The sequence below is a fragment of the Tiliqua scincoides genome, chromosome 4 (assembly GCF_035046505.1).
Source record: "Tiliqua scincoides isolate rTilSci1 chromosome 4, rTilSci1.hap2, whole genome shotgun sequence".
Lineage (NCBI taxonomy): Eukaryota > Metazoa > Chordata > Lepidosauria > Squamata > Scincidae > Tiliqua > Tiliqua scincoides.
This window is the reverse complement of record NC_089824.1, coordinates 190,099,372-190,115,467: the sequence shown is the minus strand read 5'-3', so window position 1 is coordinate 190,115,467 and position 16,096 is coordinate 190,099,372. Positions and strand designations below refer to the sequence as shown.

At 45.0% G+C, this 16,096-nt stretch overlaps 1 protein-coding gene across 3 annotated transcripts in view; it reads right to left on the bottom strand.

Annotated features, from left to right (window-relative positions):
- CHD6 (chromodomain helicase DNA binding protein 6) overlaps window positions 1-16,096 on the bottom strand; it is a 160,963-nt gene that overhangs the window by 124,499 nt on the left and 20,368 nt on the right. The window contains exon 1 of one of the 3 annotated variants that reach the window (XM_066625301.1): window positions 2,791-2,888. The exons of the other annotated variants lie outside the window; for them this stretch is intronic. The gene's annotated coding sequence lies outside the window, so the exon portion shown is untranslated. Of the gene's footprint in view, window positions 1-2,790; window positions 2,889-16,096 lie in introns of those variants that run through there. 3 annotated transcript variants of the gene reach the window in all.

Sequence of the window (16,096 nt, the reverse complement as noted above, 5' to 3'; positions counted from 1 at the left end):
ACACAACTGTTGGACTTGCAATGTTAGACACTTCCTTAAGGGGCCAGCTGATGAATGCCTGGTGACTTTTTTAGCTCTCTTGTCAGGGATTTAAAAAAATGCTCTGAAGGCTTAAACCAGAAGGATAAAAATATTAAAAAGTTATTTTTAATCTCTAGATTTTGAAAACCAATGTCTTCCTTTTGGGGCTCTGACTCATAATATTTGCAGTTGTTCTGCAATGGCCAAGGTAAACAGCCAGATGCTCAGCCTACCCTCTCACTCCTTTTACACATATACACACACACACCAGAAAATATTCGATCAGATCCAGCCCAAATAACATACAATTCAGTTTTACACAGAGCCTGACATTTGGTTCACTGTGCCTGGTATCATCTACTTTCACTTGCAGAAGATACCAGAATCTCAGCAGAAGTTTTTCCCAGCCCTGCTATCTGAAATCCTTTGTTGATACCTATACACACATCCCAGTGATGCCATGGATGGAATGAGACCTTCTGCATGCAAAGCATGCAAGTGTTATGACATTTCCCTAGTTAGCCAGATGTGTGAATGGTTTGTACAAATACAGTAATGTTTCCCACCAGTGGTGTAACTAGCCCTTCTAGTACCTGGGGCTGTGTCTGTCGATGCCCCTCCCCGAAATGTCTGATCTGGACGCAACTGTGGTGACACCAATTACTTTAGGGTCACAGGCAATCAGAGCGATTGAGCACCTTTCTGAGTGGTCAACTGTTTTTTTCATGGGAAATAAAAGCAAAAAAAAAGCAGTCAGCTGCTCAGAACAGCTTGCAACTGCTCCAAGAGCCCACGAGTGGGATGCAGGAGAAAGTACTGTATTGTGGAGATAAGTAGGCTTTTTGACACACCTCAAGGTGTGGAACCTGGGGCCCTGTACCCCCCTTAGCTTCACCACTGTTTCCCACACACTTCAGGTCATCTCCAAAACTTAGTGGGCTTAAACAGTCCTAAATGATGCTTGAAAAAGCAACAGAATATGTGTAAAGCAGTAAAAAAACACTGGAATAAAATAGCAATAGCAGCAATAGCTGCACAGACAGCCCTTGCCGTGGACATCCCACACAATATCCTGCTCTTTGCCTATTTCTGATTAGGTCACCTTAAAAACACTCACAAGAGCTTTAAAACCTACTTTTACAAGCTGCTAAATTGGTTGTGTCCATAAAACTGTTGACTTTGCTTTATGGCAGCAATCTTAATGCCAGTTCATGGGTTTGCAGACGCTTTGCCATCCAATCAACAGCTGGCACCATTCATTCTTGACTGCAAGAGATCATACTTATTTCCCATCAAGAGTCAAACTACCCTCTCAAATAAAGCACCAATGGGAGTCAGTATTCAACTGCACCCGTGACTTCTTTCTCAGAAACTCTTCCAAAAGTTAGGAAATACTAGCATTCAGTCAAAATCCAATCTCCCTAAGTGACCAGAAAAGTAAAAATATCACAGACAGCAGCTTTTGGGATGCAGCAAAGAATCCATCACTAACAGCCACCAAACCGGGAATGCTCAGAAGCTTTCAGAGGTTGTAAAACGTGACCTCTCCACTTCTGAAAGACACAAGTCACTGCAAGCAGATTGCACAAATTCTCCAGTATATGTACTGGCTTCTTTTTGTCTTTGGCACACAAATAAACGAGCTGACATTGACCTATAGCAGGGGTGTCCAAAGTTTTTGGCAGGAGGGCCACATCAGCTCTCTGACACTGTGTCGGGGGCCGGGGGAAAAAAGAATTAATTTACATATAAAATTTGAATAAATTTACATAAGTTTACATAAATGAATATATTAAAGATGAACTTATATGAATGAATGAAGGTCTTGCAATAGCTCAATGCCTATAAAAGGCCTTGTACAAAGCAAAGCTGGCCTTTCCTTTGCTGCCGCTGCTGCGTCACAAATATGAAAGAGCAAGCAGTGGAGGGAGCTCTCATCCCACAGCTCACACAAGAGGTCAAACAGTCGCCCTCACGCTGAGAGAAGTTGTGTCGGGCCAGTGCGGGCTTCAACAAATCTCCAGAGGGCCAGAGGCTCATTGGAGACTGGGGGCTCCCTGAGGGCCGCATTGAGAGACCTCGAGGGCCACAAGTGGCCCCCGGGCCGGGGTTTGGGCACCCCTGACCTATAGTCCTAACTGTTCAGGTCCTGCCTATCTGATACTGCCACCCCCTGCCCCCAATATGGTCTATCAGAATGGGATTTGTTCACACTCCACAGAGACTCTTACAAGTTTTCACTGGGTTCTTCTTCAAGTACAAATCTCTACGTCCAAGTTTATTTTCCCACTTGGCTAAAATCAACTTTATGATAATTAAATGAATGCAAAGCTAAACTTTACTGCTTTCATTTTGGTTTCGTTTTAGGTAATTTTTTTTTAATTTTGGACAGCCTCAAATTTTAGAACAGGATTTACAGCCCAATCCTAAACTGCCTGATGCCCAGAGGAGCAGCGGCACCAAAATGGCTACTGCTGCATCCTATGGGCATTGTGACAGCCACAGGATGTCTCCTCGGGGGTAGGGGACATTCATCCCCTTCCCCCGAGTAAGAGTGCAGGCCCCGCAATGGGTCTCCTCCTGTCTGCACCAGCTATCTTGCCAGCGCAGACTCGTGGAGCTCCGTGTTGGGTTTTTCAGCCCAACATGGAGCGCAGGATCTAGTGGAGACCTCCTCTGCTGGTCCCAACCCCCCTCCCAGTCCTGATCCTCCCCTCCCTCTGCTCTGTTCTGCCCACTTCCCACCTCCCCCACCCCAAAAGGTCTTACCTCCAGCCAGCACTACAGGAGCGGTGGTCAGCAATCCCTGCCACACTGGGGTTCTGCGCCAACTGGCACTGGCGTTAAATACTCCCAGGGTGCCATAAACGTGCTTTACAACACATTTAAAATACCCAGTGCCAACAGTACGCTTGTATCACCAATGATGAAGAGCTCAGGATTAGGCTCTAAGGAAGAAGAGAGTTGTGAACAGATGAACTATTTCCAGTGCAGGTTCCGTTCCATCCAGCCTTTTATTTTCATTCATTTCACATTTTCCTCCACTGCTATCATCTTATTTGTTCAATTCTATACACAAACCAAGTCACTAACAGCACAGTTCTACATATTTTTACTAAGAAGTAAATCCCACTGCATTTAATGGGGTTTACTCTCAGATAAGAGTGTACAGAATTGAAGTGTTAGTAAGCCAATGACACCCTCCACTAACATACTTTAGGTGGCATCCTGAGCCCCCATTTCCCCTTTACGTTGTCTCCAACAGGTCATCTACTTATACTGTACATTCCATATTGATGAACAAAAGTTACGGTTGCTTGCAGTACTTGGACTGACTGCAATGTTACAACATTATTCAATGAAATCCACATGCAATCACTTCCATGACAAATACGGGGTGGGACGGACACATCCAAGAATCCCATATCTGCTGAATCACTTATCCATGGACTGGGTCAGCAGCTCCCCCCCCCCCACAAGTCCCCCAGCAGCTTGGAGGTAAGGAGACCAGAGCTGATACTAACAAGGCAAAACAGGAGAACACGAATCCAAAAGTAAGTCAGCCCACTCATGCACAGACTCTAATGAAGTGCTTCAATATCTCACTTTTTTTACTTCTCACAATGGAAGTAACTTAATGGCTATTCAAAGATTACGAGTATAACACTAGATGTGCCCTTCATTGCCATGCCAACATCAATGCATACTAGAACTGCAGTCAGTCAGTTACATCACTTGTGTATTTTAATGTTGCAACCCTAATAGTGGGACAAAGTCATGCAGCAACCATTTAAATTCTGGTTTAGACCTTACAAGCCCAGGACCAGCCTTCCCAAACAAGAAAAGATGAAGAACTGTGGCTACATGTTCATAAGAACAACATGCAAAAAAAATTGTTATATGCAACTAAAATGCTTCCAATCAGACTATTTTTGGTTGGATAAAGCACACGACTCTGATCCTGTTTTATCTGAAATGGCTAACTGTTCATTCCAAGGTGCTTGTCCTTACCTTTTAAAGTCATAAATGTCTTGAGGACTGGGTGCTTGAAGGAGTATCTCCTCCTATATACTGCTCCGCATACTTTCCGCTCAACACCTGAGCTTTCCATGTTTCCTCACCAACTAAAATGCAACAGCCTTTTTGAATGACAAAGGGCACTATCCTAACCAGGTCTACTCAGAAGTAAGTCCTATTGTGTTTAATGGAGCTTACTCTCAGGAAAGTGTGGTTAGGATGGCAGCCAAAGTCTTTTTAGCTGTGACACCCAAGTTCTATAAATCTGCCTGGCCCCATAATGACTTATATTTCATTACTTGGCAATCTGAGTGTGTCTTTGCAGTGGTTGACTGTGGATTTTCAGTGTGTCTTCCCAGTTGCCCTTTTTTAATTGGTTCCTTATTTCAGATATTAAATTGTTGGTATTTTTGTTGCTGCTGGGTTCCCCCCCCCTTCTCACTGTTCTATTGTTTTAAGTCTTGTTATATTTATCACTAGCTGTTCCAATTGTGTTGCAAGAAGGCAGCCGATACATTTCTAAAAATTAGATAACATTTTAAAGTAACAAGTTACACATTTACATATGGTATTTAGGGCTTACAAGGTATTTTCAATGCAACCCTCAGTGTGAGAAAAACTGCCCCACATTATTCAAATTGCTTTCTATATGCAAAAGAGAAGGTTAGGACAGGCAAAGTACCAGTGCTTGCAGCTGTAGCTGTGACAGAAGAGATTTTGGAGGACAAGGGGGCTCTTAATTAAGATAAAGAACTAGAAGCATCACCACCTGTCCTGGTGCTTTCATCGAATGCCCTTCTCCAATTCCTCAAAGTTAGCAGAGATGCACAGAGCATCTCTTAACTGTGCAGAAAGCCAGCCTTATCAGCTTTTGTTCGTAGCTAGGGCTCCTCTATTGGACACATCTTGGCAAGGAAAGCAGCAAGGTATCTGTGGTGCAGGCCAGTGGGAACTCCAACAACAACATTCCTGTGGTCTGAAGGGGAGTGGGAGGCAGGGAGGGATTCTCTGTGAAAGATGCAGCCAGCCATGCCATGCAGTTCTACAGAGGAATGTCTCCTCCCCTTGCCTGGAATTTGCTAAAACGCTTGAAAGGAGAGAGGGACAGGTGTGTTTTGTGGTACTGACAGAGATAACTCAGCAGTTCCAAATAAGAAGAAAATAAACCTTCCCCCCCCCCCCCCCAGTCTTCTGCAGCAAGTTCTGTTTACGTCTGTGCTGCAGCTGCTGAGCTCTCATGCGAGGGGTGTGTGTGTTTGCTGTGGGAAGCCAAGCTGAAACTCTAGTACGGCAAAGCAGGAAAACAGCTCGGCTGTATTCTCACTTCACTGCCTCAGGAATAGAAGAGATACAAAGCCTAGCAGGCAGGCTCAGGATGCGATCCAGGGCTTCTAGGAAGTCAACCAGCCTTGTGTTCTCTGCAGTCCCTTCATCCACACCCTACCTCTCCTTCACGACTGGGAAACAAAGAGGGATATATGGCTATTTGTGCCAACTCAAAACAAAACAGCAGCTTAATGGCGGGGGTAGGAAAGAAGCATGCGCACAGAAATGCTAGTCCAGGGGAAATAAGACTGGAGCAGGCATCTGCATGTACACTGCATTTTAAAATTTAATTGTAATCCATCAATACTATAAATTTTGCCCAAAGAAAAGCCAAATGTTGCAAAATCGTAAAAATTATACAAATTTAACTGTTTAAGGCCCAACCAACAATCCTAACCAACATTCCAACACTGACATAGTGGTGCTGCTTTATACTCAGAAATCATGAGTGCTTTATCATTATCATCTGCAGTGAGCTCCAAAGCAGGGTCAGTGCAGCTAACTCCAACCAACACATCCACTGGACAAGCTCACGCAAGTCTAGCACTACATGGACCTAACTTCCAACCAACGCTGGTTCAGACCATCGGCAATTTGTTCACAGAGATATCCATTACAAAGGATCTGGTACTCTATGCATCCCTTTTATTTGTTTATGGCTCTTATTTATGACTTTCTGTTTACCCTTGTGAACGTATACCACAGTTAGCCTGTTCTCTAAGAGGGATTTTAGATGCTGGCTTTTGGTCAGAGAAGAGCCTTATGGGTGAACTGGGCATCTTGGGATATTTCCATATTGTGAGCTGGGCATATTGGTATCACTGACATAGTGGTGCTAATGGGACATGTGTTGCATCCTGCAGTTGGGTGGCACTCACAGAGCCCTCCTCAAAGGGAATGTTTGTTCCCTTACCTCAGAGCTGCATTGCCCTTATGTTGGTGCTGGAAAGTGGGTTAGGACTGCGCCCTAAGTTAGGTAAATAAAGCAAATTTGCTTTTAAAAAAAAAACTCATCTAGCCATTCATGAAAAGGGGCAAGAAGTTACACAGGGAACACTAAAGTTCCACCCCCTGATCATAGGAAATCATCTTCAGTTTTAGAATGCATGGCACGCACACTTTCAGGCCAATCTCTGCACCATATAGGGGCTGGAAAATTGCACATTCTACACTTTTTCTGTGCTGGTGTGCAATACACACAGTTCTGGGCTGGAGAAGAATTGGGTCTGCCTGTAACTTTGTTTTACTTATTAGAAGATTGATAAGCAACCAAGAAAAGAGAAATATAATTTTTTAAAACCACAATAAAAAAGGCAATTAAAAAAAACCAACACAAACCACCAGCACCAAACAGAACAACCAAAATAATGCAATGACAACTTTCCTGAATCATGCCAGCAGGCCTCAGACCCTGCAAAAGTGATAACTGAAGAAGATCAGGTGTGCTGGAGGTGGGAGCAAGACAAACACTTTGGAAGACAGTCATTAGGAGAAGAAAAAGAAGTACTGAAATAGGGAGGGTTTCATCTCTATGTGTATGTATTAAATGTCATTTCATTGCCTGCCCTAAGCTAAAGAAATAGGCTGCAAGTATCAATCAATAAAGCAAACAAACAAGCACTTGTATTTACAGGATTTGTCCTCTCCATTGTCAATACAGGAGACTTTTAACTTTTAAATATGGAACTTTTAACATTATCAGTCATGATACATCACCTTCCTTGCACTAGAAAAGAGAGCACCGCATGTTTAAATGTGCACCAGACTGAAGTAAACACTTAACCTCTCTACATGCATTTAGTCACAGGGCAGCCTGCATGGACAACCAATTGAAAACTGGATGGAGAGACTTTAGTCATGTGACCCACCAGTCACCTGTTAAGGCAGGGCTTCTTAAACTAGGGCATCATGAAGCCCCCGCCTGAGGACCCTGGACTCTGCCCCCTTAAGGGGCAGGAGCAGGGGGAAGCAGCTATGCAATCCCCAGGATCAAGTCACTCCACAGGGCTCCCCAGTCTTCAAAAAGTGAAAGCAGAGTGATCATGCTCCACTTCCAGTTTTGCTGAGGTGGGCGTGAACACTCCATTTTCACTTTGGGAAGGCTGGGGAGCCTTGCAGACAGTTGCGCAGGGCTCCCCACACCCCCAACAGGCTGCAGCAGGGACTCATAAGTGTATGCCAGTCCCTGCATCCCTTTTAGTGACATGATCCTGGGGATCGCATTGCAGCCTTCCCCCCCCCCGCCCCCATTGATATTTCAGAGGAATGACACAGCTCATTTCAGCATCAACAATACACTTTCTCAAAGAAAATCCATTCCCACATCTTCAGGAGCACCAAACACATAGTTCAACTCTTCATCAAGCCACATTTTCCTTAATTTATTGTTGGTTCCACCTGGGCTCAGACAGACAATCTTGCAATCTACTAGAGTCAATGCACAGCTTAACAAGCTGTAAATAGGACCCTGGTAAGCAGATGGACACTGAGAAGGAAAAGTTAACATGCGTTATAAGCAAGGTGTGGGTGGGGAAAAGAGCTTGCTCTGCCCAACTCAGCCAACAGAGGCAAGGCAAGGCAAGGCATCTAGAACAGCGTGACTAGTCCCTCCTAGTCAGAAGTTCTCTTGATCATCACTGTGTTTGCCTTCTCTCAATTTCTTTACTTGCATCTCAGACATACTGGAAACAAGTATAAAAACCTGCAGAACTAGGTAATATCTAAGAAAAGAAACTAGAACACAACCTCTATACATGACACAAAAAATTTCTACTCTGTTTCACTCAGAGGACTTATATACACATTTTACAAGTAGAGGAACACCACAGAACCCTTAGGACAGTGAACCTTTTGGGCTTGGCGTGCAAAAAAACTGGAAAATGCCTACCTCGATTCTGCTGCCATGTCACCCCCCCCAAACAAAAAGAGACAATTCTTTACTGAAACAATTCTTTACATATTCATTTATTTTTAAAAACTACAGTCCAGTCATGTGTGGTGCTATGTATTATATAAGGAAACATCAAATAATTACAAAAATGAAATATGAGTAAAACAAACTCAGTTGCTGGGTGTTGATGAATGTTGGCATGTCACCCAAAACATCATGGTGTGTCACCTTTGATATGCATGTTATAGGTTTACCATTACTGTCTTTGGAGATGCCAAAACTCTAACTTCTGGAGGTCAACAACACGCAGAACCACCAGGAATGTAAATGTGGGATAAATATAAAATTAACAAATCAGGTCCTTCACCATCAACCATATCAAAAGCTACCAAGAGATCTAAAGTCATCAGTAGGGCACTTTTACCATTACTGATTTAAAGGCAGATACTTGAGAACTGCATACCCTGCCTTTCCAATCAAAGAAAGCTCAAGATAGCTTACATAAAAACATAAAAGTAAAAGCAACATAATAAGTTACCATTTACTCAACATCAAAAATTAAATTAACTGAACAAGGTTGCATTCCCCCTGAAGGATCAAGTTCATGCTCTGGGAATGCTCCTGGTACTTATTAGTTGATTTAATTTTTGACGTTTTAGTTGGTTTAGGGACCAACTCTGTCCAACTTTCCAGCACTGATGCAGCTGTGCCAATGAGGTGTGTGCTGCATCCTGCAGTGGGGAGGCAGTCACAGGGCCCTCTTCAAGTAAAGGGAATGTTTGTTCCCTTGCCTCATGAGTCCATTGCAGTTGCATCAGTGCAGCAAAGTTTGATAGGATTGGGCCCTTAATTTTTAACGTTGAATATAACATAATGCTATTAGATTGTTTCTGATACAGAAAACCAGCTTTATTTCTATTTGAAACTGGCTGGTCTCTTAACCAGCAGCACCTCTGTCTTGTCCAGTATGCAAACCTACAAACACTTATCTGGCAGTAAATTCCATTGAACACAATGAGACATCAGCATGAAACAGTTAACGCCAAATCTTTGAACCATCTCTCCTAAAAGTTTCACACAGGTGCTAAAATTGTATATAGAATGGAACAGAACACAACCCCATGAAACTGCACATTGTGAACAAAAGCCACAATTGCAAAGAGACATCCCCCAGCACCATACCCCTGGAACATACCTCAAGGAAAGACTGAAGCCACCATAAAAATTATGCCTCCAAATCCACCCTGACCAGGCACCCCAGAAGGATACAATGGTTGATGGTATTAAATACCAATACCACTGAATATAACCAAAGTTTCAGATATCATCTCAATGCATGCCCAGTTCAATATCTAAGCCAACACAGAAGCAGAAAATGCATAACATAAAGGTGTGCATTAAGTAGTAGAAAACACACTATTGCAGTGTTTCTCGAACTGTGGGTCTGGACCCACTTTATGCTGCCATGGTATGTGATTGCATTTGGGGAAATGTTACAGACCTGTACTTTTAACAAGTTACTATGTATATTATTTTAACAACAATACTTAAATGGGACTTACTCCTGGGTAAGTGTGGACAGGATTGCAGCCTAGGATTGTTAACAATTTTCCTGCTTGATGAACTGGAAGCTGCAGTGCTTTTCATTTTAAAAAAAGGAATAAGTTGAACTCATGAGATGCATAATATTTTAGTAACAATTAGCAAGTAGTGTAGCACTATCTGTGTGTGTGTGTGTGTATAGACCTGTGCGTGTACATAGAATGCTAGAGTTTGGTTTGGTATATTAATTATTATTATTATTATTATTATTAATAAACAGTATTTATATACCACTTTTCAACAAAAAAAGTTCACAAACAGGTTTACAGAAAAAAAACAAATATGGGGGCCTCCATATTCGAGGATCCCGTATATCCTCGTAAGGATTCATGTATCCATTGATCAAGTCAACCCCCTAGCAGGCAATCCCACACAAACCCCTTCCTGAGAGGGGTTCCCTTCCTCCAGAGGGCCTCTGAGGTCAGCAAAGGCAAAGGACATCCATCCCACCTCACCCCAGCACTGTCTGTTCTAGTGGCTGCCTGCTGGTATTCATTTTGCATCTTTTTAGATTGTGAGCCCTTTTGGGACAGGGAGCCATTTAGTTATTTGATTTTTCTCTGTAAACCGCTTTGTGAACTTTTAGTTGAAAAGCGGTATATAAATACTGTTAATAATAATAATAATCCCCAGTCTCAGCTGAGCTCAGACCGAGCTCCAACTGAGCTCCCCTTGTTCCCCTTGCCTGTGGAGGGGAGGTGGAGAAACCAGAAGTGACATTCTTAATGCCTTAAAGGTCCCAGAGGCCCCTCCAGAGGTGAGGGAAGCAGAGTTTCCCTCACTTCTGGAAGGGGGTTAGCCCCCTGGGACCATGGGGACAGGCGGTCACCAATATTTACAGTTTCAGCTATCCTTGGGGGTTCTGTGGTTAAGGAAGCACACCTATAACTAAATGGCTCCCTGTCCTAAAAGGGTTCACACCAGCAAACAGCCAATCGAAAAAACCTTGTGCTGGGGCAAAAAGGGACAGTTACTCTCCCACCCACCCACTAAATAAGATCAGCACCACTTGAAAATGTGATTCTTGCCCAGTTAGCAGGGGATTACTGAGAAAGGTACATGTAAGCCAATTTCTTGTGATCCTTAATTCTTTACTGCATGTATTATAGACACATTCATTATCTGAGCTTCTTCCTTAGAAATATTAATTTCCATGGACCTATATATTATATAGTATACTGTATAATATAGATGCCATGATAGTCTTTCCTGCAAAAACAAAATTATAACTTTCATGTGTAGTTCACCACAATTACGTTTTCTGCACAAATACTCCCCACATCCCATGTTTTCAGAGAGGCAAAGGAAGTTGTCATAACTTGTAATTCTGAAGCCTTAACTTCTAGCAACACACAATTGACTCAGAGTGCAGAAAAAGAGATCCATTATCAGATACTACAAATATTTCCCACTGTAATTTAAATGAAAGTTTCAAGAACGCATGCTTTGTTTTGGAAGATACCAAACAGTATTTCATGTGCTGATTATAGTTTTCATTTCTAAAAGCCGATTTCGAATATGCAAACAATGAATATAATTACTTTTTAAAATTAAATATCCAAATTTTTTCATTGGGCAAAGAGAAGAACTTTCTTTTTTGCTTTCAGTATTTTTCTTCTCTCTCAAAAGAGTTTACATACCAAACAGGATGTCTGAGCAGCCCAATTTGCAAGGGAACTTTAAATACGTTGGAGTTTGGTGCACGGGTGATCAATGGCTTTGAAGAAGAAGAAAATAAAAGAGTCCAGCAGCTTGCTTTGTTGCAGTGGGAGAACGGTTACACTGAGCTTTATCACTAGGGAGCAAGCCAAAGAAGTCAGGAAGTACCAGCTCCACTCGTGCTTCCTAGGGATTGACAGGGGTAAAAAGAAAAAATGGACTAGATAAGTTCTGCCTTGAGCTAAGAACTGACAAGGAGCATGCTAACTCTTTGCATGCTAACTCCTCTGCAGAAGCACATGTGGCCTCTGGGACACCAAGTGTCTCAGGAACAAAGTGCCAGGTAAGGCACAGCGAGTTTAGCCTCAGTGCGAAGAGAGGGAGAAGGTAAGTGGACCTCTGAGTTTTTGGAGAAAGAGAGGGAGGACTCTGAGTTGTGAAGAGGAGAGGAGGAGGACAATGAGAAGGAGAAGGTAAGTGTACTCTTTCTAACTCTTTGTCTTTCTAACTCTTTGTCTTTCTAACTCTTGTCTTCTAACCTTAAATCAACATTGAAATTTAGCTTACCTTTAGCTTAGCTTTACCTAAGCTTTACCTAAGTTAGCACCTAATCTAACCAGAGGGAGGGAGTTTATGGGCCAGCAAGTTGGGGCACAGGAGCTAGGTGAGGGCAATAAAAACATATACGTGAGTGAGTACATAGGTTGACTCTGAGCAGGAGCAGAGTCCTACTCATGAGTAAGGGCCCAAGGTACAGGCACTTGGAAAAGTAAACAAAACATAGGAGGATAAAGTAGAAAGCAAGTTTTTCTACTTTTTTTAAATTAACCCTATACTTAACCCAAGTTAAACTTAATCCAAGTTAGAACATAATCTAAAGGTTCAGTAAATTGGGACACAAGATCTAGGTGAGAGCAATAAATAAATAAATAAATAATTTAAATAAAGGTGCACACTTAATAAAAGCAGGAGGTATAATTTAGATAGGAAGCTAGAGCCCAAACTAGACAAAGAAGAGGGTAATAGGAGGAGAAAGTACACTTGGTGTCTATTTTATAAACAGGTCAAAACAGGATTTAAACCTTTAGTGTGTAAATTCTGCCAAGCCCAAAAAACTCTTAAACCGGTGCAGTTTAAACTCAAATAAAAAGCAGCTTGAGATTAAAAAACAGTCCAGCCTAAGAGAACTGAATTAGGAGGGTAAGAACCTAGGAAGGGCCAGCCAGCCAGGGCAATTTAGTGTAGTCACTGTCCTTTAGGTCATAGTCATTGACCTTTAGGAGTTGATAAGAGCCCCATTAGGTAAATCCAAGCACCCCATTCAGGAGCCTGCAGAGTAGATTAAGCCCATCAGCAGCCTTTTGTCTTCCTGATCTTTTGTAATTTCACCTGGGAAGAGATCAGCCCCCTTTCAATCAGCAAGGAGAGAGAGAGGAGGAGCCAGCTAGGAGTATAAAGATAGGACCTGCCACCTCATGAGACTCTCTGCAGAAGTGCACATGGCCTCTGGGAACCCAGTACCTTGGGAACAAAGTGCCAGGTAAGGCACCGTGAGTTTAGCCTCAGTGCGAGTTCAGCAGCAGGGCGAGGAGGCCAGGGCCCCAGACACTGTCCTACTCTTTCCTTGAGAAGAGGGCAGCAAACCAGTGAAGGGTTTTTAAGTACCCCTAAACAAAAAAACTATGCAGTCAGACAGCCAGCAGCAGGGTGGGGGCTATCCAGTGTTTTGCATCAAGTGCCACATGTATATGCCCCTGGGGCATAAGTCACGGGTATGTCCTCAGTGCAAGGAGCTCCAGGGACTCAGGGAACGCGTGCGCTCCCTTGAAGCCTTGGTGGCCAACCTGGAGAAGCAGAGGCAGGCAGAGAAGGACCGTGGGGAGACTTCCGGGGATGATCAGGCTTCGTTCCAACCTTAGGCATGCAGCTCCTCAGCTGCCCGGGTGGGAAGTTTCAGGTGGGAAGTCTCAGGGCTGCAGAGGAGGGAAACAATCCCCTGGGGGAGGACCACTTCTCCAGGGGACAGGCCCATATCCGAACGCACTCAGGATACCCCTCAGCGGGAGGGGGGTCAGGGGCTTCTTCCAGTGGGGGATTCGATTATTAGAAACAGAGAGGGGGGTTTGCGACGGATGTGAGGACCGCATGGCGACTTGCCTGCCTGGTGCGAAGGTTGCGGACATCACTTCTCATCTAGACAGGCTGGTATACAGTGCTGGGGAGGAGGTAGCGGTTGTGGTGCATGTCGGCACCAACGATGTGGGCAAGTGTAGCCGGGAGGTCCTGGAGGCCAAATTTAGGCTATTAGGTAGGAAGTTGAAAGCCAGGACCTCAAAGGTAGCGTTCTCTGAAGTGCTACCTGTTCCACGCGCAGGGCCAGCTAGGCAGGCGGAGATCAGGGGTCTCAATGCGTGGATGAGATGGTGGTGTAGGGAGGAGGGGTTTAGATTTGTAAGGTACTGGGGAACGTTTTGGGACTAGCGGATCCTGTACAAGAGGGACGGGCTTCATTTGAACCAGAATGGAACCAGACTGCTGGCGCATAACATTAAAAGGCGGCAGAGCAGCTTTTAAACTGATCCCTGGGGGAAAGCCGACAGGAGCCGAGGGGCATCCGGTTTGGGGCTCCTCATCCCTATGGGATGAGGATGGAGAGGTTAGAGAACAACAAGGTAAAGGCAAAGTAGAAGAAATTGGGAATGGTAGCATGATAGGATGTGACAGACGGTTTGGCACAGTGAGAAGATGCGGGGACAAAGGAGCTAATAAGCAGCCCATCCTGGGGCATTGTCACCGAGGCCCACCCCGGGTGGCCAGGAGTTCCCTGGGAGCAGAGGTCTCCCCTCTGGAGGCGAAGCCTACTCGGGAGTAAGCCCCAAGTGTCAGCAGGACTGGGGGCCCATGCAGGGCACCTACATGGGAGTAGGGACAGGGAACAACTGGGAGCAGGAAGACACGTGGCCAGGAAGGGTGAGGCTAGGCCAACCTGAGGTAAGCCTCATAAGGGAGCTGGAGGAGGAGGAGAGAGGTCACTCATCTTCAGAGGGGTGGAAGGCCAGAGGGAAGCCAGAGGGAAAGGGTAACCCCGGCCAAGGGGAAAGGAGAGAGGCCTCCATAGGGAGGGGGCTGCGGTCAGCTCTAGAGAGAGGAGGCTGGGGCAGAGACCTCCCTGAACCAGGGTCGGCCCAGACCCAGAGGGCGTACCCTGGAGAGACGTGGTTGTCGAGATGGGCGTTCGGCGCCATCTACAACCCAGGGGGACTAACTGACAAGGGAGCCAGCACCAAGGTACCGTGGGTCCTCCCAAGGCCAGCCAGCCTGACCCCGGCCAGCTGGGGCAGTGCCCTCCAGAACCCGGGTGCAGGGCTGAGGGACTCAGGCTGGGAGGCCTGGACTACAATCTCCAAAGAGCCGGAAGGACTGGGGCCTGAGCTGCTCCGACGACGATGACACAAGTCAGCCTAGACTGAGGTGGGCCGTGAAGTAATGAGCCACATGAATGTAAAGAGGTTGACTCAATTAAACCGTCTGTGTAAAGCTACCCTACCTGCTTCCTGTCCATTAATTCACCGCTGACCACTGCGCCTCGACCAGGTAAGCCCCTCGCGCTCGGTACCGACCCCAGGGCAGCAGCCTCCTCCCACCATGGACGTTACAGGCATTCTGTATACAAATGCTTTTATGTAAATGCCCGAAGTCTCCAAGCAAAGATGGGAGAACTGGAATGTCTGGTGACTAGGGAAAACATTGACATAGTGGCCATAACAGAAACCTGATGGAATGCGGAAAATCAGTGGGATACCGCAATCCCGCGCTATAAACTCTACAGGAGGCTCAGGCAGGGGCGTGTTGGAGGTGGGGTGGCCGTTTATGTTAAGGAAGGGATAGAATCCAGCAAAGTAGAGATTGAAGGTGGGTCCGACTCCACCGTAGAATCTCTGTGGGTTAAATTACCAGGCCTCAGGAGCAATGTAATCCTGGGGGCATACTATCGTCCTCCAGACCAGAAACCGGAAGGGGACCTTGAAATGAGGAAACAGATCAGGGAGGTGACAAGGAGGGACAGGGTTGTAATCATGGGGGACTTCAATTATCCTCATATTGACTGGATCAATTTGTGTTCTGGCCACAAAAAGGAGACCGGATTCCTTGACATGCTAAATGACTGTGCCTTAGAGCAGCTAGTCATGGAGCCCACCAGAGGACAGGTGACTCTGGATTTAATATCGTGCGGTACTCAGGACTTGGTTAGAAATGTCAATATTACGGAGCCGTTGGGGAACAGTGATCATGTTGTGATCCGTTTCAACATGCATGTCGGGGGAAGAATACTGGGCAAATCTCTAACAAAAACCCTTGACTTCCAACGAGCGGACTTCCCTCAAATGAGGAGGCTGGTTAGAAGACGTTGAAAGGGAAAGTAAAAAGAGTCCAATCTCTCCAGAGTGCATGGAGGCTGCTTAAAACAAGAGTTATAGAGGCCCAGCGGAAGTGTATACCGCAAAGGAAGAAGGGCTCCACTAAGTCCAGGAGGCTGCCCGCATGGCTAACCAGCCAAGTTAGAGAGGCCGTAAGGGGCAA